Source organism: Pogona vitticeps, chromosome 5 (assembly GCF_051106095.1).
Source record: "Pogona vitticeps strain Pit_001003342236 chromosome 5, PviZW2.1, whole genome shotgun sequence".
NCBI lineage: Eukaryota > Metazoa > Chordata > Lepidosauria > Squamata > Agamidae > Pogona > Pogona vitticeps.
The window spans coordinates 93,200,836-93,221,683 of NC_135787.1; positions in this window are offsets into that span (position 1 = coordinate 93,200,836).

Below are 20,848 nucleotides of genomic sequence, written 5' to 3' on the forward strand. Positions count from 1 at the left end.
AGGACAGGAGTCAGAACAGAAGTTTATGTTACTCTGTTTCAAAATTGCATGAAGAAATAAACCATAAATATTCTGTTTTTTGTTTTGTTTTTTGTTTTGCTGCTTAAGAGTTTTCATGAGCTTCTAAATGAGGAATGGAAAGAAACCACAGTAAATCTGTGGAAAGGGAGACATTATGAGGAATAGCAATGGCTGACCATGAAAGACTAGAATACTGGCAAGAAGGAGCCTACCCACACCACAATTCTTATTCTTTATTTTAATAATCACCTGCCATATGCAATTTTGTCTATTGAAGAAGCATCTTATTTCACTTCAAAGGAAGGTGGAAGTATGTTTACTATAGACGTGCATTTCCATTACAGTCTGTTCATGCCCAGTAAGGGGCATAGATCGATGCCGGACTCACCTTATGCTCTCTTGGAGACATTTTAATCCAATCCTTGTCCAGGTCTATTCTGGTATTTGTATATTTCCAGTTGTCTGGGAAACCTCTATTCATGGCAAATATGGAATTGAAAATGCCAAGGCTGCAGTTCAGTGATAGCTTTGTGCCTATTGCAACTGGCATTTCTCCTTTATTCATCCTGTTAATAGCAGAACCTTGAGTATGGCCTGAAACCTTTCTGTCCTGCTTCCACCAATCCAAATCCAGTGTTGCCATCTTCAATTCCCCATTTGCCAAGAACTTCCCATGTTCAACTGTGTTCATGCTGCCAAAATTACCACGGTAAACACAAAAACTGTATAAAATGTTGATCACTCCTGATTTTAGTCATGATACTGTTATCAAAATTGGGTCCAGATATTCCTAGGTGGTTATATCCAATCTACCAACTAAAATGGAGAGAAATCAGAATGACTATAAGGTCTTTTTGAAAAAGATTTATTCTGCGGAATACCTGGAGACAGGGATAAGCAGTGAGGTGGCCAAGTTTGCAGATGACACAAAACTTTTCTGGGTGGGTAAAACCAAAAGGGATTGTGAAGAGCTCCAGAAGGATCTCTCCAAACTGGGAGAATGGGCAGCAAAATGGCAAATGTGTTTCAATATAAGAAAATATAAAGTAATGCATAATGGAGTAAAATCAAAACTTTAATTATCAATTAATAGGTTCGGAGTGGTCTGTGATGGATCAGCTCTGCATTGAAGAGGCTTTCAAATATATGAAGTTTGGCTCTTTGGCCAAAAACTCCAACCCGTCAGACCTATTCGTGGCAACTCACCTGAGGCAGAATCTTGATGGATCCCTGAGTAGGTGCCTGGATAGGTCCCCAATACCTGGGGAACTTATCCTGCCAGACTCTCAACCAGTTACAGACCTATGTACCTGATCCATTGGCATGGGAGGATGGGTGTGTCCCAACAAACAATTCACCTGTTGACCCTCTCAGAAACACCATCACAGGGTCCACATCATCACTGTCTCCAAACCCTCAGATGGAGGGTGATATGCTTTCCTCCTTACAGGGCCCCCAGGATTGTCAGGGAGCATTTTCAGATGATACAGTATTCTCAACCCTAGAGCAAGACCACCTTTCCACTACTCAGCTTCTTGACCTCCTGGGTAAATATGCTGTGTTTACAGGCAAAGCAGTGATGGCAATATTCTCCAAATTAGAATATCTTGCTGATCAACGTCCACTAATTGGGTAGCCAACATTGTGCTCTGCAGATTATCATACTATTAGAAGTATCCTCAGTTCCAGCTCCAGCTTGGAAGCTAATCCAATACATTGTAAGAAGCTTCTTCCTATACAACTTGGAAGTACTTCAATTAAAGTATATGAGCCGGTGACGTGAACTCTTCAGCTCAGACAGCTCTGTCTAGAAATTGCAAATACTCCAGTGAACCAGGGGAGATGGTGGAGTAGAATGCAGATTATATACTCTCTTAGTTGCCTTCTTCACATGGTTCAGTGTTATATTGACTTGGAGGGCACAAACGAGGCTGCTACTAAAATTCTCTAGCCCGGTAATTCTTTAGCCCAGTAATCCCGGCGGTGCTTTCCAGGATGACCCATTTCCTGTCTACCTTCCACATAAGAACTAAAAGAGTCTTTCATGAAGTTACTCATAAACCTCTTTTGCCTCCCTGCCCTTCTCAAACAGGGAAGTCGTCTTCACCTTCCACAGCCATTGATATTAATGTGAGTGACAATCACACCTTCTTAAAAGCTGCCCCAGAATTGGCTTGCCTGTGCAGGCATACAAATTGCCCAGTGCCTAGTGATGCCCGTATTCATCTCTCCTGGGATCTGGATTTACCCAAATGTCAGCCCAAGCTGCCAACTTGGAGAAAGCTCTCCTGTCCCATAAAATGAGTGGCGTGGGCACCTTGGGCACACATCCAACAGATCAACATGAAGTGATAATCATGCCTTGCTCCACTGTCCCTTCCAACTGAGTAATTACCACAGCCCAACTCCCCCACATCTGGAGCAGTATGAGAACTTCCCAGATTGATGGGCTACACCTAAAGTCCACACTGCAGACCCAACAGACTATGCTGCTCTCATACAATTGGATATAGTTGATGAGGTCCTTGTTCACAATACCATTGAGGCTTTCAAGAGCATATCCTCAGGAGAACAACAGAAGATTATGCTGAACATAGATAGTGTCAGATCTCAGCTCATCCAAATACTAGACAACCCTCCCCAACCTACTGGCTCCCTCCCCCCTCCAATTATTGCTACCCAAACAACAACGATGGTGGATACATATAACACAATTGATGGTCCTGCTCTGCCAGAATTACTCCATCGCACATCAAATGAACTGGCTGCCATGATCTTAACCCCAGTATTGGGGAAGATCCATCTCAGTGAAGTGGTATTCCACCATTCATTTGGTTTGACATCCAGTATATGCCCCCCTTCAAGAACAATCCCCACCCCTTAAGGTTTCTATCTTGGAATACAGCAGGATAGGCTGGGGAAATTCATGACCCTGAGACCAGAAAGCTTTTATTCATACAAGAGATCCTCCTCTTCCAGAAAACTTGGTCGATTCACGATGTCTCCTTGGAAGATTTTAACTCTTTTTCCTTCCCACTACCAAATGTAAGACTAAGGGCTGCCCTTCTCGTGGGGCTACCCACTCTGATTGCATTGCACATTCCTCCTGAGCTAGTATTTATATATGACAGCTATTGCAAACTCTTGATTAGTAGGGTTAAGACCTCTACACATGAGTTACTTATAGTAAATGTGTACATTCTCCCCTCCCAGAGGAAAGCTGATAGAGAATGACAGTGACGCTATCTGTTTCAAGTGCTGGAGATGGTTGAAATTAGTTTTCCCCAAGCCTGGAGCTTGGTGGCTGGGGATTTTAATGCTAGGGTGGGGTCAGGGCCTGAGGACTTTAAGACAATGTATGACCGAGGAGATGGAGAGTCTTTTAAGGAGGCTGGGCTTGTCACAGTGCAGTCAGCAGCTCCTGGGAATAGCTCCTGGGGAAAGCTGGAACCGCCCAGTCTGGGGGTCCTTCATGAGATGGGGGACTGTAAGGGAGGGTAGGAGAAGTCTCCCTGAGCAGTACGTGAGCAATGGAGGAAGGAAGGCTGAGCAGCAACCTGGCATTTCTTCCCTCTGAAGAGATCACCGAGCAGGAGCCATCTTAGGCAACTAACTGTGAGTAACCGACCTACCCCGGAAGAGAGGAGAATGAAGAACTACAGCTAAAAATTGACAACAATAAATAAAATTGAAGCCCTTAATCAAAGAATGATCCTATAAAGCGGGAAGGGCCGAAAAGAAGTGGGGAAGCAGCAAGCTTGCTTACTGGCTCTGCTGTTTTGCTATTTTTAAGAGTGAAACCAGCTCTTTGCAGACCAACCAAGGCCAGCAGTGATATGGTGAGAGGAAAAGAAACAATTGATGCTGGAAAAATTCCTTGATGAAATAAGCAATGATGGATACAACTGGGGGCATCCTGTTTTTTTGAAAATATGGAAGGACGGAACCCTACACAAAATCCACTCCTTTGACGAGGGACAACATCTGTTGATGGCTTGGGGAATTTGGGACCAGAGTGTGCAAGAGACAAGCAAGCAAGTAGCTCTGTAAAGACAGTTGGTTTGGAAAAGAAGATACCCTCAGAGAAGATTTTTTTTATTTTTTGATTGTTGAAATTTTTTTTTGATTGGAAGAGACTAAGGGACACTATTGGATTCAGAATAATCTGTTTTTTTCTCCCTACTTTTCCTCCTTTTTTCTCCCCTGCCCATTGTCCCCCTTTCCCTTCTTTAAGACAGTTGATTTGAAAAAGAAGATACCCTCAGAGAAGATTTTTTTTGATTTTTGATTTTTTTTGATTGGAAGAGGCTAAGGGACACTATAGGATGTTGGAATAATCTGTTTTTTTCTCTCTACTTTTTCTTCTTTTTTCCCCTGCCCATTGTCCCCCTTTCTCTTCTTTTCCCCCCTATTCCCCCCTTTTTTCTCTTCTTCTCCCTCTTCTTTTTTTTTGGTAAGGGGGGGAACCCGGGGAAAACTCTGTTTTTTTTTTCTGGTTTGTCTGCTTGTTTGTTTTCTCTCCCTTTTTTATCTTCCTTTTTTAATAAACGAAGGGTTTGTGTGTCACGTTTTGGGGTTTTTTCTTCTTCCTTTTTAAAATTATATATATGTGTCTTGCATGTATATGCACACATATATGGACATATGCATATACATCTTTTTTTCCAAAAAAGGGGGGGATTTTTTGTTGTTTTGTTTTGTTTTGTTATTGTTTTGGACTATCCGACTAGGTTAGGGTTGAATAAATAAATAAATAAATAAATAAATAAATAAATAAATAAATAAATAAATAAATAAATAAATAAATAAATGAGAAGAAAAGAAGAAGAAGAAGAAAAGATGTTTAAAGTTAAAAGGGAAGCCATTTGGATATATATATGAGGATAAATATATGATGTGGGGTGGAAAGGAGGTGGAGGTTCAGCTGGGGTCTGGACTGGTGGGAGTGGCATCTCCCCCCTCCCAGAGATCACGTCAAACATTAGTGTGACACAGGGAAACGGGAGGGAGGAAAAATGTTTATATGTAGGGAAGAAGGGTAGGGATAGGGAATTAGAAGTAGGTGAATTTAATTTTTCTAATTGTTTTTGTTTATGGTTTGGGAATTACACAAAGGGACCAACTAAGAAGCAAAAGATTGAACAGATATGGGGAAAAACATAAGAGTAGCGACTTTAAATGTGAAAGGCCTAGGAGCTGTATTAAAGAGAAGGAAAATAGAACTAATATTAAAGAAAAGTAAAGTTGACATTATCTATCTACAAGAGACACATCAATTAAAGGATGGAGTCAATGAATTGAAATTGCAAAATATACATATACATGAAAAAAACATTTGGGACTTCTAAATCTAGAGGGGTAGCAATATTAATATCTAAACAGTGTGAATTTGTAGTAAAAGAAGTAATAAAAAATAGTAATAGCAGATATTTGATAATCCAAGGTCAAATGGGGGAAGAAGAATATACATTAGTAAATGTGTATGCACCGAATATGAACCAAGGAGAATTTTACAAACATGTGATTAAAGAAATGGAAAAGGTTAGGAAAAGATATGTGATTATGGCAGGAGATTTCAACATGGTCTTAGATAAGTTGAAAGATAAATCTACATATTAAAAAGATGAATAAAAGGGATACCCCCCTAAGTAAGATAATAAACAACATTCATCATGCAGGGGCATAATCTGTTATTGAAGGGGATATTATTAAATCGGCCTGTTAGCACCGCCGAGGGAATTGAATTACAGCGGGCTAACGAAATTGCCCTTCTGATTTCGGGATTATGCAGTATGGAAATGTAGGCCGGTGGGCTGCCTACTACCAGGGGAAGTTTCCAGAACAGAGGTGAGCAAGATCTGTTTGCGGCACTTAATAAGTTTTGCGAATCAATGTCGGCCAGTCTTTGTTTGACGGTTTTTAAGGCGGCCTGGAACGTGAGAGAACCCAAGGACTCCGGATCTAGACCAATCTGTTCAATCTTCCTTAGCCAGCCGTCAGCAGGAGGGCAACTATCTTTTTTTAGATGATAGAGTAGGGTTGTTTGGGAGGGGTCAAAGTATATTCTTAGCCAATATTTGCAAGTTCTGTGCCAAGCAACGTCCTTTACTGGGAGTTGTCCCGTTTCGAGGCATAACGCCTCATACGGCACGCAGTTTGGCATGGCCATGATTCTTCTCAAGAAAACTGATTGAAAATTTTCTAATGATTTGTGATAGGCGTTGATCCAAATAGGGATGCCGTACAAAGCTTGAGAAATGGATTTGGCATTGAATATTTTGAGGGCTGCCGGGATTAGGCGGCCCCCTTTGTTATAGAAGAATCTGGAGATAGCCGTAGAAGATGTTTTGGCAGTTGCATGTGCCATATTACGGTGGCCCACCCAGGAACAGTCAGCTGAGAATAGTAATCCCAGATATTTGAAGGTCCTCACCTGTTCAATTGAATGACGATTAAAGGTCCATTTGTATATTTTGCGGGACTTGGAGAAAACTAGAATTTTTGATTTCAGATAATTTAAATGAAGTTTGTTAATGGATAAATAGTCCAGACATTTGTTTATTAATCTTTTAAGGCCCAGCCGAGAGCGCGAAATAAGTACAGCGTCATCGGCATATAAAAGGACTGGGATCTTGCGATCTCCAAGAGTTGGAAAATGACCATCGACGGTTAACAGTTCTGGAGCCAGATCATTTAGGAACAGGTTGAATAAAGTCGGGGCCAGTGGGCAACCTTGCTTGACTCCCTTATTTGTAGGGATCGCTTCTGTAAGGAGGCCGTCCCAAGAGCATCTTATCCTGCAGGAGGTGTTAGAATACAGTTGCCTGATGGGGTTAATCAGATTGGAAGGGATTCCGGTTTTCTCCAGCTTGACCCAGAGTAGCTGCCTGTCAATGCTGTCAAAGGCCGCTTTTAAGTCTAAGAAAGCTACAAATAATTTTGAATTAGCTTTTATGGAGTACTTGTAAGCGAGATGAGACAGGACTGCACAGTGGTCCAAGGTGGAGTGGCCTGGTCTAAACCCAATCTGTTCAATACCTAGGATGTTATTCTCAGTGATCCAAGTGTTAAGATGGACCAAAAGATAGTTGGCGTACAGCTTCCCTGCTATTGAAAGAAGGCTGATTGGCCTGTAATTCTCAGGGAGACAGGGGTCCCCTTTTTTGAATATAGGGGCAACAATGGCCTGCTTCCAGGACTCCGGGAGGGACCCGCTGGCAATAGCCGTTGAGAAGAGACCTGCCAGGATAGGAGCCCAGACATCGGGGTTGGATTTCATCCATTCTCCCATTATCATATCAGGACCGGGCGCCTTGCCAGGCTTGAGTGAGGCAATTAGGGTTTTGATTTCTGAAGTTAATACCGGCGGCCAGTTTGGGGTTGCAGATGGTTCAGACACCACGTCTAACGGAGGGACGGTGTTGTCGAAAAAGAGGTTTGAGAAGTGCCGCATCCAGACAGAAGCCGGGACTGCTTTGGGGTCGTGGCCATTTGCTTTGAAAGAGCCGTTCACCGTCGCCCAAAAAGAGCGAGGATTAAAGTGAATCGTAGCCTGATAAAGTTTTTCCCATAACGCTACCTCATAATTGTTCTTCTTGATTTTAACTAACCTGTTCAGGTGGAGATTTAAAGAGAAGTATTCTTTAAGTGCTTGCTGAGAATTTAGCTGCCTGAACTTTTTGAAACAGTTTCTGGCCGCCCTTTTGTATTGTTGACATTCATAGTCAAACCAAGACGGGCTACCCTGGCGTGCGGCTGAGCATGAGGTCTTTACAGGTAGCGCTAAGTTGGAGGTGATAAGTTCTATTAGTTGGTTATACAGATTTACCACTTCCGATGGAGAGTTTGCCGAAAGCATGGCAGAGCTGAGTGCCAAAAAGTTGGGCTTCGCTAACAGAAGGGCCAGTTTGGACTGGGTTAGCTTGTCCCACCGAATTTTAGGGGAGCAGGACTGGGCCTTGACAACCTCAGCCGTTGGGCCCTTGCTCGTAGGGATGCCTCTCAGACTAAGTTGGAGAGGAAGATGGTCGCTCAGTTTAAAAGCATCTACAGCGAAGTCAGATACTCTAGCAAGCAGCGGTGGGGACACTAGGATATAATCGATTACGCTGCAGCCTGCCTCGGATATAAAAGTAAATTCCTTAGCCTGCTCAAATGAAACAAGTCCGTTTAGCCAAAGAAAATTTTGTTGGATGCTAAAGTTGGCAAGGGAAATGCCTGCGGAGTTATGTTTTTTATCTTTAGAGGTTCTGGGCCAGCTATAGTAGGATGGCAGCTCAGGCAATAGCCCTCCATTCGGAGTCATTTGGAAGATCTCAAGGCCGTCGCCAACCCTGGCATTAAAGTCAGCGCCTATGATAAAATTGGCCTGGGGGTGTTTGATAGACAAATCAGCTACGGTCTGTTCGAGATGCTCCCACATCTGGGAAACAATATGTTTATGAGAATTAGGAGGAAAGTAAATATTCATGATCAACGTTGGGAAGTTTTTATCTAATATGCGGACCACCAGGGAGCTGCTGTTTTTTTTGAGAAGACAATACTAGCTCAGTTTTCATAGAACTTTTGGTCAGGATCGCAAGGCCAGCAATCATACGGCCATGCTTTTCCCTACAAAAGGCTGGCAAAGTAAAGCTTTGATAACCGGGAAGGGCTATTGCTTTGTCTGTCCAAGTCTCTTGGAGACAAAGGATGTCATGTTGCCTTAAATAATCGAGAAATTCCGCATTATGCTGTTTCTTGGACCAGCCCGCGACGTTCCAGGACAAAAGTTTCAGGATACCCTTGACAGGGGGGGCATCAACTGGGGACAGCGACCGACAGCCTAGTCAAGGTTGGGACGCAGAGGACGCAGGGACTATTGAATTAAGGTCAGGCGGGTCCATGGATGGAATGTTTGTTGAAGGTTCATTCCCGGTATCATGTAATTGCTTCATAGGCGTCGACTTCTTGGGACACAAAACCGAAGGAGTGGGGTTGTCTTGGAGGCCAAAGGTGGGAAGGGCTTTGGCCTGGGACACCAATTCATCACAGGCAGCACCTTTCTTTTCTGAGGCAGAGGAAAGTGGGGTTGATCGAGGGGATGGATTGTTCTTGATGGTCGCCTCCACACTGTCCAGCGAACTAACAACTTGGAGAGAATGGGACGCCTGTCCGATGGGAAGGGGCTGGTGGATGGAGGTTGACCTTGGATGGTGTGCTGAGGTGGGTTTAATATACCGGCACTCCAGGCCCGGCGGCTCTTCAGCAGGTGGTTCTGACAGATGTAAAGAATTGGACTTCATCTTAAAACGTAGGTGCCCACTCACCTGCTTGAAGACTCTCTGGACCCCGATGTAATAGGCAGACAGATCATTTTTCTTTCTGAAAATTCTGTTGCATAGGTCCTGAGTTTTCATTGTAAGAAAGAGCCGCTTATATCCTCTGACTGTTGGTAGGTAGTAAAAACACTCTAAATCCAGTACGTCTATGTTAAGACCCAGTAGTAGAGATAATGTTTCAGCAATTCTGGGCTTGTTGGACCATTGTCGGGCTTCACTGCCCGGGAGCGTCAGGAGCACATCTCTGGGGGACCAAATCAGCTGAGTTTTGTTGTTGTTGGCTTCATTAACGTCCTCCTTCGAAGCAGCCAGCGATCTGGCATTTAGAGGTTCAAGGAGGCTGGCAGTATTGGCTTGGAAGCATAGGTTAGCAGCCGAGTGAGTGCTCTTCCGGAAGTCGCCACCAGAGGGGTGTGAGCTCTGGTCTCCGGCCATTTTCGCCGCGTGTGTTTGAATTGAGGCGATTTGCTTTTCAATTGAGCACAGCCTTTCCAGTAATACTAAAAAAGCACGGGCTGCAATCAAGCATGAGTCCCCCAACTTTTGCTCCAGAGACAGGGAAGTATCCGCAAGGGGGCCCTGCGGCCGTGATGGAGTGTTAGATGCAGCCAGATATTCGCGCAGAAAGGATAGAAAATGGTCATTCAGTCCTTCCTTGTCTTTTGGAAATTGGCCAGAGCCAGAACCACCCTCCTCGGAGGCAAGGGAGGTGTTTAAAGGAGTGTCTTTAGCAGCCGATAAGCCCATTAAGTCCGGGGGAGAATTACTTGCCTCACGAGGAAGCAAAAGGCTCGACGGCGTTGGAGCTTGGGCAGATGAGGACGGCTCTTGAGGCTCTTGAGGCGGCTGCAGAAACGAATCAATGTGAGATTGCACAGCCGGCTCCTGCCGCTGTTTTTTTGGCTTCTTAATGGCTTTCCCTTTTTTATGGTCTTTGGAGGGGCTGGACCTCCTTCTCTTGGCTCTCAGAACCAAAGACATATTGTTCAATAAATTAACAAGTAAGGGTTACCTGTCTTGTCCTCCTTCTTGTGTTAGGGAACGTCTTTCAATAGCCCATCTGAGTAAGCTTCCAGGTTCCAAGTTAGATCGATGATAAATGTGGGATGTAAAATGTAAAATGTAAAAACCTCCAAGGTTCAGTTCTGATTTAGATGAGAGCAAGTAAAAAGTCTTCCAGCTCTAAGCTGTGGCTGAATGCAGCTGTTGTTGTTGTTGAGAGTGGAGTAGAGCAAAAACTATTCTCTGCGTCCTTCCCCTTCAGTCGCTAGGAAGCCAAACTCCCTAGGTTCTTATCGCAGTTATTAAAAAAGAAAAAGGTTAAAAAGGCTTGCCAAAACCAAGATAAAAAGCTGGAGGTTGGAGTAACTAAAACTTGAAGCTTAAAAACATAAACTGTTTAGACTATCTAAAACTGTTTCAAACTAATTAGGACTACTAAAAAACTGGAGCAAGAGAACACAGACGCTGCTCGCTTCCACCTCTGCTGCTTTTTTTCCTATTCGATACAAATATTAATGTGATAAAGATAACAGATCATGCATTGATGGTGATGGAAATAAAAGTGAAGAAAGATTATAGAGAAGCTAGGAGATGGAGGATAGACTCCAATATTCTTCAACATACAGAGGTGATAGACAAAGTTAAGAAAGAATGGTTGGAAATATGGTCATTTAAAGAAGTGGGTGGGAACAAAATAGGCGTGTTATAGGACATCATGAAAGCAATTATGAGAGGAATTGCTATAAGAGAATCCTGTAGATTAAAAAGATTGAGAGAAGAAAATGTAAAAAGGATTGAAGAATCATCAAAGGATTTCGAAACTAAATATTTTATAGATATAGATAATAAAAAATTAGTAGAGATACAAGCTAAAAGAAAGGAATTAGAAAGCTTAGAATTAGAAAAAGTGCAGAGGGACCTGATATATGCTAAAAGGAATTTTTTTGAACATAGTAATAAAAATTCAAAACTTTTTGCCAGAATGGTCCAAACCAAAAGAGCAAAAAATATCATTAGTGTCATTAAAGATAAACAGGAAAAAATTGCAGCTTAATTAAAGAAAAATTAAAGATTATACAAAATTTTTATCAAAATTTATATAAAGGTAATAGTGCATCAAAAGAAGATATAGAAACTTATATTAAAGAAAATGTTAAGAGTAAAATATCAGAGAACGATAAAAAAGACTTAGATAAAGAAATAAAAGAGGAAGAGATTATAGAGATAATTAATAAACTAAAATATGGTAAAACCCCAGGTATTGATGGATTAGGTTCAGAATACTATAAAACTTTTAAATCAATATTGATCCCTAAACTAAAAGTGCTTTATAATGAAATTTTGGAAGGAGAAAGAATACCAGATTCATGGAAACATTCATTGATAACTCTTATCCCAAAACCTAATAAAGATCTAGCAGACCCAAGTTCATATAGGCCTATTTCTTTACTAAATCAAGATGCAAAGATATTTACAGCAATACTGGCAAATAGAATTAATAAATTTATTACAAAATATATTAAAGAGGATCAGAATGGTTTTTTGAAAGGTAGGCAAATGGAAAACTTAACTAGGAGGGTCTTGAACACAATATAGAAAAAAATAAATTGAAGGCAGGCATTTTATCATTAGATATATTTAAAGCATTCGATTGTGTGGAATGGCCAACATTAAAGACTCTGTTAAAGGGTTGGGGTTTTGGAAAAAAGTTTAGGGGGATAATAGATCAATTATATTTAGAGAATACCTCTGTAGTAATAGTGAATGATGGGATGATGGATCAAATAGCTCTAGGCCGAGGTACTAGACAAGGTTGCCCTCTCTCTCCAGTACTGTTTTGCTTGGTTATTGAAATGTTGGCAAATGTAATTAGGAATGATGACTTAATTGAAGGTATGGGAGAAAAGAAGACAAAGATTAATTTATTTGCGGATGATTCCTTATTGACAGTGAAAAATCCGTTAGAATGTATAGATAAAATTAAAACACACTTAGAAAAATTTGGAAAAATAACCGGATTAAACATAAATTGGCAAAAATCTGACTTAATGTTGTTTAATTATAGTAGAATAGAACAAGAAAAGTTTGCTGAAAAACAAGATTTTAAAATATGTAAAACAATTAAATATTTAGGGATAGATTTAGCGAAAAATATTCAAAAAATAAAGGAGTATAATTATAACAAACTAAAGGAAGTAATTAATAAGAAATTACAAGAATATGATAAATTTAAGTTATCTTGGTTTGGAAAGATTGCATTGGTAAAAATGAAAATTTTACCAAAAATTAATTTTCTATTTAGAATGTTACCAATGCAGCTAACAGAGGATGATATGAAATATTGGCAAGGAATAGTTAATAAATATTGTAATGAAGGGAAGAGATCTAGAATAGATAAAAAGTATTGGTATAGAACAACAAAAAAGGTGGTATAGGTTTACCAAATATAAGAAACTATTATTTAGCTAACCAACTGAGGTTTATTGGTGAAATTAAGTATACAGTGGTGCCTCGCATAACGAGTGCACCGTTTAACGAAGAATCCGCATACCGATGCGGATTTCCCCATCGCTAATGCGAGGGCATCCTCACATTGCGATGGGGGAACAGCTGTTTGGCGGTTCCAAAATGGCCGCCGGACACCCAAAATGGCCACTGGAACACTAAAAATGGCCTCCGGGACACCCAAAATGGCCACCGGAACACTAAAAATGGCCACCGGGACACCCAAAATGGCCGCTGCAACATGGGGAAATATCGGAGACTGGTGAGTTTTGGGCCCATTTGGGTTTCCCCGTCCCACTTAACCATGTTTCCCCATTGCGAAGGTTAATCCGGAACAGATTAACCTCGCTATGTGGGGCACCACTGTAATCCGGAAAGGTTAATTTGGTGGGAAATGGAATCATCAGAATTACAAGGAAATACAGAAAAATATTTATTTACTAAAGGTAAGAAAGATAAAATAAGTCAAGTTAATAATCCTTTTTTCAAGACATTGTTAAATACATGGTATAAGTATAAAAAGAATTTATGTTCATCATACTCTCCATTTGGATTAGTGACAGAAATAGAAAATTTTCCTACCAATATGAAGGTGTATGTGGATTTATTTAAGGAAGAAAAAGTGATTAGACTGAAAGATTGGCTGTATAAAATGAGATCGATAGACCAAATGAAACAAGTATTTCAAAACAAGACTATTTCATGGTTGAACTATGTACAACTGGAAAGATGGACTAAAGAATGGGCAAATAAATATAATAAAGGTAGAGAACACACAAAATTCGAGCAATTTCTACTCTCATATGAGGACATTTGGATGACTGACTCAGTAAAAGGTACAGTGAGTAAAATTTATTCACTTCTTAATTTAGAGGAAGAAGAAAGTGAGAAAGGGATTGAAAATGGTGTGGGAACAAGATATTGGGAAAAGAATAAATGAAGAAGAATGGAGGAGGATATGGAAAATGAGGGTTTTAAGATTTCTGTCAGTAAGAATAAAGGAAAAATTTTTAAAACTTAGTTTAAGATGGTATTTAACACCGGTAAAATTAAACAAAATTAATACCAGTCATCCGAATGTCTGTTGGAAATGTGAGAAAGAAGTTGGTATATACTTTCATATGTGGTGGGAATGTGAAAAGGTACAAAGATTTTGGAAACAAATTTTCAAAGAATTAAGTTGTATGTGTGGAAAAGATATAGACTGTAAGGCTGAGATTGCTCTGTTATCAATATATGAGAACGTGGAATATGACAAAATGACTAAAGAACTGATAACTAATCTAATAACAGCAGCTAGATTGATTATTGCTAGACAATGGAAATTAAAGACTGAATTACAAATTGAAGAATGGTATAAAGAAATATGGAATATAGCATTAAATGATAAATTAACTTGTAATTTAAAGATGAAGAAAGGAGAGTTGAAAAAGAACAATTTTTATGTAATATGGGGCAAATTTTTGGAATATGTGTTAATAAGGGGAAAGGGAAAGCTCCAAATCAAGAATCTATGCAGTTCTGGAGAGGAGGACAATAGAAGAAGAAGGAGGAGAAGAAGAAGAAGAAAAAGAAGAATATGGCAAGAGGTCCCATATATGGTGGTGGGAAACACTGTTATTGTGTTTGAGTTTATATGTTTTATGTATGATTTGTTTTTTGTTATAGTTATAGAAATAAATAAAAAAATATTTGAAAAAAAACAATGATGGATGAAACTTATGCTGTTATCAGTAAGAAAATAGGCAGAAAGAAATATAGCATTGTGCTACCAGACTTCTCAACAGTAGACAGAGTGCTATCAAATCTTGGGAACTATATAATATCCCTGGGGTGGAGAAACCCCCCCTTGGAGGCTATGGCTGTAAAGGGCTATATGGTAAACTATGAGAAGTTAGCTGGGAGAGACATGATTCTCGAAAGTGGACTGTAGAATTGAGAAAACCAGGACTAGAGTTGTTGATGGGATTTATAGTGGAAGGAACATACAGTCGATTATAATGACACCTACTGGAGGAAAGCTAAATGTCAGCCTCAATACATCTAATTGATATGTGAAAAGCCTTTGGTACTCTGGAATATCGTATTAAGATTGGAATTGTCCAAATATTGAGGTGGGAAAGCTGGAGATATTTCATAGCTTCATTTTGATATCTGGAATGTTGCTTGGGACTTTGGAATATTGCAACAAGGTTGGAACTGTACAAATATTGAGGTTTGAAATTCTGTAATTGTCGTCAGCTTGGCCTTCGGCATGGGGAATCTGGGAATAGAGGTCGAGGGATATAACAACATTGTTAGGATTTTTGAGAAGAAGAAACATTTTTACCATGGCTGTGTTTTAAACTGTTGGGCTAAAAATTGATTTACATAATATAATATCTAGGTAAAAACTGGAGGAAGATTTTAGGGGAGATTGTTGGTAGTGGGCTTTATTTGTTTGCTAAATAGGGAAAATCTCTGAAAGAGTAAGGGGTATATTTGAGGTCTGGACAATTTGGTGAGAGTACAGTATAATTCACGTAACCCCTATTCAGAGGTAGTAGTAGGAAGATTATGATATTGTTATAGAAAAGATTGAAATGGCCTCCAAAAAATCAAAGCCCCAAACACCGGGAACCTCTCCTGCCCAGTCTCAAGGCCTAGGAAAAGTAGTGGCACAAGTATCAGACAAAGAATGGCAGACTACCATGCAAAATTTATTAGCAACAGGATTCCAACAAGTAAACAAACATCTCACCCAAATAGCAGATCAGACGAAGAAGATGAAAACTGACATATCAGAAGTCAAACAACAGATAACTGAAAACAAAAACACAAGATATTGAGGAAAAAGTGAAAGGTACAGATGCTTGGGTGAACTAAACTACAGGCAGTACAGAAGAATCAAAAAGAAAATTATGACGGATTAATAACGTTAGAGATGGAGAGAGCATCGAAGATGCTGAGATTTCAAAATGTGCCAGAAAAGGAAGGCGAGTACCTAGAGATACTAAAGAGTAAAGCTTTGGCTGCAGAAATAGAAATGGAAGTAGTGGGCCTCCGTCAATGTTTGGAAGCAACCTATAGGGTGAACACAGCATATACCAAAAGAAATAAGCTACCCAAAGAAATTCATGTGAGATTTACGAAGAAATAAATTACAGACAAGGTTTTAAGAGCCTCACAAGATAAACAATTGATAATAGAAGACAAGAACATTGACATCTTAAAACAAATTCCCTGGCAAATGAGGCAGAGAAGGAAGCAATACTCCTCCCTGGTATCATTACTCCAACAAAATGGAATTTCATATAAATGGCTAACACAAGAAGCTTTATTTTTCTGAATTGGCACACAGAGATATAATATAACATCGCCAGTGAAAGCACAAGATTTTATGGAAAAATGAGAAGAATCTGAAAATACAGGGAGAAAGAAAGAAGGAGGGAAAACTAGAAGACCCAAAGAGAAACCAAATCACTCATCACAATCAGAATCAGATACAGAGCTAGGAGAACAGGAAGTAACTGAGTCAAGATGTACCAGAAGCATGATGAGGAAAAAACAGAAAGTAGTAATCAACAAGATGACTAGAAAACAAATGAAGATTTTTTTTCAGTCAATATAAATGGCCTGAATTCACCTCAAAAACAAAAAAAGATCTTTCTACAATTGCAAAAACAGAAATCTGATATTATTTGTATTCAAGAAACTCACATGAAAAGAGCAGACCAGAAACTGCTGGAATGTTCAAGGAAAATTGTTTGCAGCTTCAGACATAAGTAAAAAGAAGAAAGGCATGGTTATGTACATAAAGAAAGAACTGGAACAAAAACTAATTTTTGCCTCAGACAATGGAAGGATACTAATGGTGGAAATCCAAAGAGAATCAAAGAAAATGCTAATTGTCAATATTTATGCACCAAATGGAGATCAAGAAAAAAATTTCAAACAACTGCAACTCGAAGTAACAAATAAAGATTATGATTATTATTGTGTGATAGGAGATTTTAATGCTGTTTTTGACAAAGAACTAGACAAAAAATCAGATAAAATAACCAAAAAAAGAGAGAGGTACAATCTTAAGAAACTTTCTACAATATGGACTCTACGTGCTCAGGCACAAGTAACTTACAGTCGACAAGAATTATAATCTATTGGCAGAGACAGTTGCAACTTTGAATTGAGGGTCTCAACTTACAACATCCCAGCTGAGCTTTTAAGACAGCCTGCATATCGGGGGGTTACTCCCCCTGCTCTCCCTGTCAGGAAGAAAAGAACACGGAGAAAACGCAAGCAGAAAAGAGGTTGCAGGGCTGGTCTACGAGTGAGGTTAGGCAAAAATCCTCACAAGCCTGCATTGCCAAGTCTTTTTGTCTCAAATGTTAGATCTCTACCCAACAAGATTGAGGAGTTGGAACTTACTATCTCCCTACAGAAAAATATTTGAGACTGTTGCGTTATGATCTTTACAGAGACATGGCTTGATTCTTCCATCCCAGGGGAGGTAATTGAACTACAAGGACGCAGAGTACATCGAGCAGACAGGTCTATTGAATCTGGGAAGAGCAGAGGTGGAGGGGTTTGTGTTTACACAAACGATAATTGGAGCACAGATGTTAAAATAATGGACATTCACTGTTCTCCTGATTTGGAGTATTTGGCAGTGAAATGCCGCCCCTTTTACCTGCCTCGTGAGTTTAATGTTGTTATAATAACAGCAATATATATACCTCCTGATGCTAACACAACCACAGCTTTGAGTTGTTTGTTAACTGCTATCAGCAAACAGCAGCAGGCCTACCCAGATGGAGTGCTGGTGGTAGCAGGTGATTTCAATCAAGCCAATTTAAAGACCGTCCTCCCTAACTTTTATCAGTATGTAGACTGTCCCACTAGAGGGGAAAATACCTTGGATCAGGTATATTGTAACATCATGCATGGATATAAGACGAAGCCATTGCCTAGCTTGGGACAGTCAGATCATATATCTCTTTTTTTGATTCCATCGTACAGACCCCTTGTTAAAAGAATCAGACCATCAATTAGAGAAATACAAGTGTGGCCAGTGGATGCAACTGAGCAACTTCAAGATTGCTTTAGGAGCACTGATTGGACACTGTTTGAGGAGGACAATGTTGATACTTATGCCTCGACAGTACTGTTTTATATCAAAAGCTGCATCGATGTTATTACTACCACAAGACAAGTACGAGTGTTTTCTAACAACAAGCCTTGGCTAAATAGAGAAGTGCGCCTTTTATTAAAAGCCAGAAATGCTGCTTTTCATTCTGGTGATGAACTACAGTATAGAGAGGCCAGAGCTAAACTGAAAAGGGGCATTAGGGATGCCAAAGCTATGTACAGCCAGAGAATTGAACAACACCTTGAAAGTTCTGACACTCGCCGAGTGTGGCACGGCCTATGACAAATCACTGGTCAGAGTAACAAAAACAGTCTGTGTAGCAGCAGTGATTTTTTGGCTGAGCAGTTAAATCAATTTTTCAGCCGTTTTGAGGTGGAAACAGGAACAACCATTATTCCAGCACCTACTGTCCATAATACATCACTAGAATCTACCATCGACAGACAACCACTAGTACTGCAGATTTCAGATGTGAGACGCGCTTTCCAGAATATTAATATTCGAAAGGCAGCTGTACCAGATGGAATCATGGGACGAGTTGTTAGGGGCTATGCTGCAGAATTAGCTGGAGTTTTTACGGATATTTTCAATCTATCCTTGTTGCAGTGTTCTGTCCCCACTTGCCTGAAGACATCTATTATAGTGCCAGTCCCGAAGCAGTCAGCTGTGGTATCTCCCAATGATTATAGACCAGTAGCTTTAACATCTGTTATTATGAAATGTTTTGAGAGATTGGTGCTGGATTACATTAAGACTAGTCTTCCACCTTCTTTGGATCCATGGCAATTTGCATACAGGAGAAATAGATCTACTGATGATGCTGTGTCCATCGTACTCCATACTGTATTGAGCCACTTAGAACAACAGGGAACTTATGCGAGGCTGTTGTTTGTGGATTATAGCTCTGCTTTTAACACCATTCTACCAAATAGGTTGTTTTTAAAAATGATCAACCTGGGATTACCTCAGGAGATCTGCATGTGGATAAAGGATTTTCTGACAGATAGGCCACAGTCAGTAAGGATGGGATCCCACCATTCTTCTACCCTGGTACTAAGTACAGGAGCTCCCCAGGGCTGCGTGCTAAATCCCTTCCTCTATTCCCTGTACACACATGATTGCACCCCACTATATAACACCAATGCAGTTATTAAATTTGCGGATGATACGACAGTGGTGGGACTCATAAATAAGAACAATGAGTCTGCTTATAGAAAGGAAGTACAAAGATTGATACTATGGTGTAAAGAAAATCATCTCACACTTAACATCAAAAAAACTAAAGAACTCATAATTGATTTTAGGAGGAAGAGAAATGTACATTTACCACTGTACATAAACGGTGAGGAAGTGGAGAGAGTTGGTAGTTTTAAATTTCTGGGTACTTACATCTCAGAGGACCTCTCATGGACTATAAATGCCAACATGCTAATAAAGAAGGCACAGAAGAGGCTGTATTTCCTGAGAATGCTCAGGAAGTTAAATTTATCACAGCATTTACTTCTGTCCTACTACCGTAGCACCATTGAGAGTGTCCTAACTTATGGCATTCTGGCATGGTTTGGGAGTAGCTCTGTAGCGGACAAAAAAGCTCTACAGAGAACCATTAAAATTGCCCAGAATATCATCGGGCTCCAGCTACCAACCCTGGATGACATCTTCACATCCCGCTGTCTGAGGAAGTCACACAGCATCCTGAGAGACTCTTCCCATCCTGCTTATAACTTTTTTGAACTGTTACCGTCTGGCAGAAGATATAGAACAATTAAGACTCGGACCACACGTTTTCTAAATAGTTTTTATCCTAGAGCTATAATTGCAATTAATAATGAGCTTAAAGACCACCAGTAGTGAATAATTAGTTGGACTGTGTTACTTGGCCTGAGGTGTAGATGTTTGTATTTTTAGTGGGGGACTTCTAGTGGGTGGGAAGTGTTTGGGGAATGTTATGTGTGTGCATGTGTCTGGTCTCTGGGTGTCTGTGAATTTCGTTGTATGGTATACTGTGTATATACTTACAATGACAATAAATTATATTATTATTATTATTATTATTATTATTATTATTATTATTATTATTATTATTATTATTATTATTATTATTATTATTATTATTATTATTATTATTATTATCATCATCATCATCATCATCATCATCATCATCATTATTATTATTATTATTATTATTATTATTATTATTATTATTATTATTATTATTATTATTATTATTATTATTATTATTATTATTATTCTAACAGACACAAATCATGGTCAAGAATTGATACATGTTGAATCTCAACAAGCCTAATGAAAGAATTGCAACAAATAGACATCTTGCCTAACACATTTGTAGACCACAGTCCAATTTCATTACAACTGGGTAGCAAATTAAGAGAATTTAATTGGAAGCTCAATACTTCACATTTAAAAAATGAGGATTTTATCAAGCAAGTAAAAGAAGAAATGGATTTCTTCTTCAAACAGAATATAAGGCCAGAAACATCAATGATAATGGTTTGGGAGGCAAGTAAGGCATTTTTTTAAGAGAAGTAGCTATAAGATTTGCAGCAAAACAAAAAAGAGAAAGACAGAAAAAATATAAGATTTTGGAAAATAGATTAGCCTCAGATGAGTTACAGTTGAAACAAAACCTGACAAATATAGAACTGAAAGAGAAGATAAAGTTAGTACAACACCAGATAATTATATTGCTCACCGAAGAAACTGCAAAGAAGCTTAATTTGCAAAGCAATTTTTTTTTGGAAAACACAAGTAAACCGGGGAGATGGCGAGCATATAAATTAAGGAAAGAGAAGGAGAAAAGAATAATACAAACATTGAAAGATGAAACAGGGATTGAGAAATTTAAACA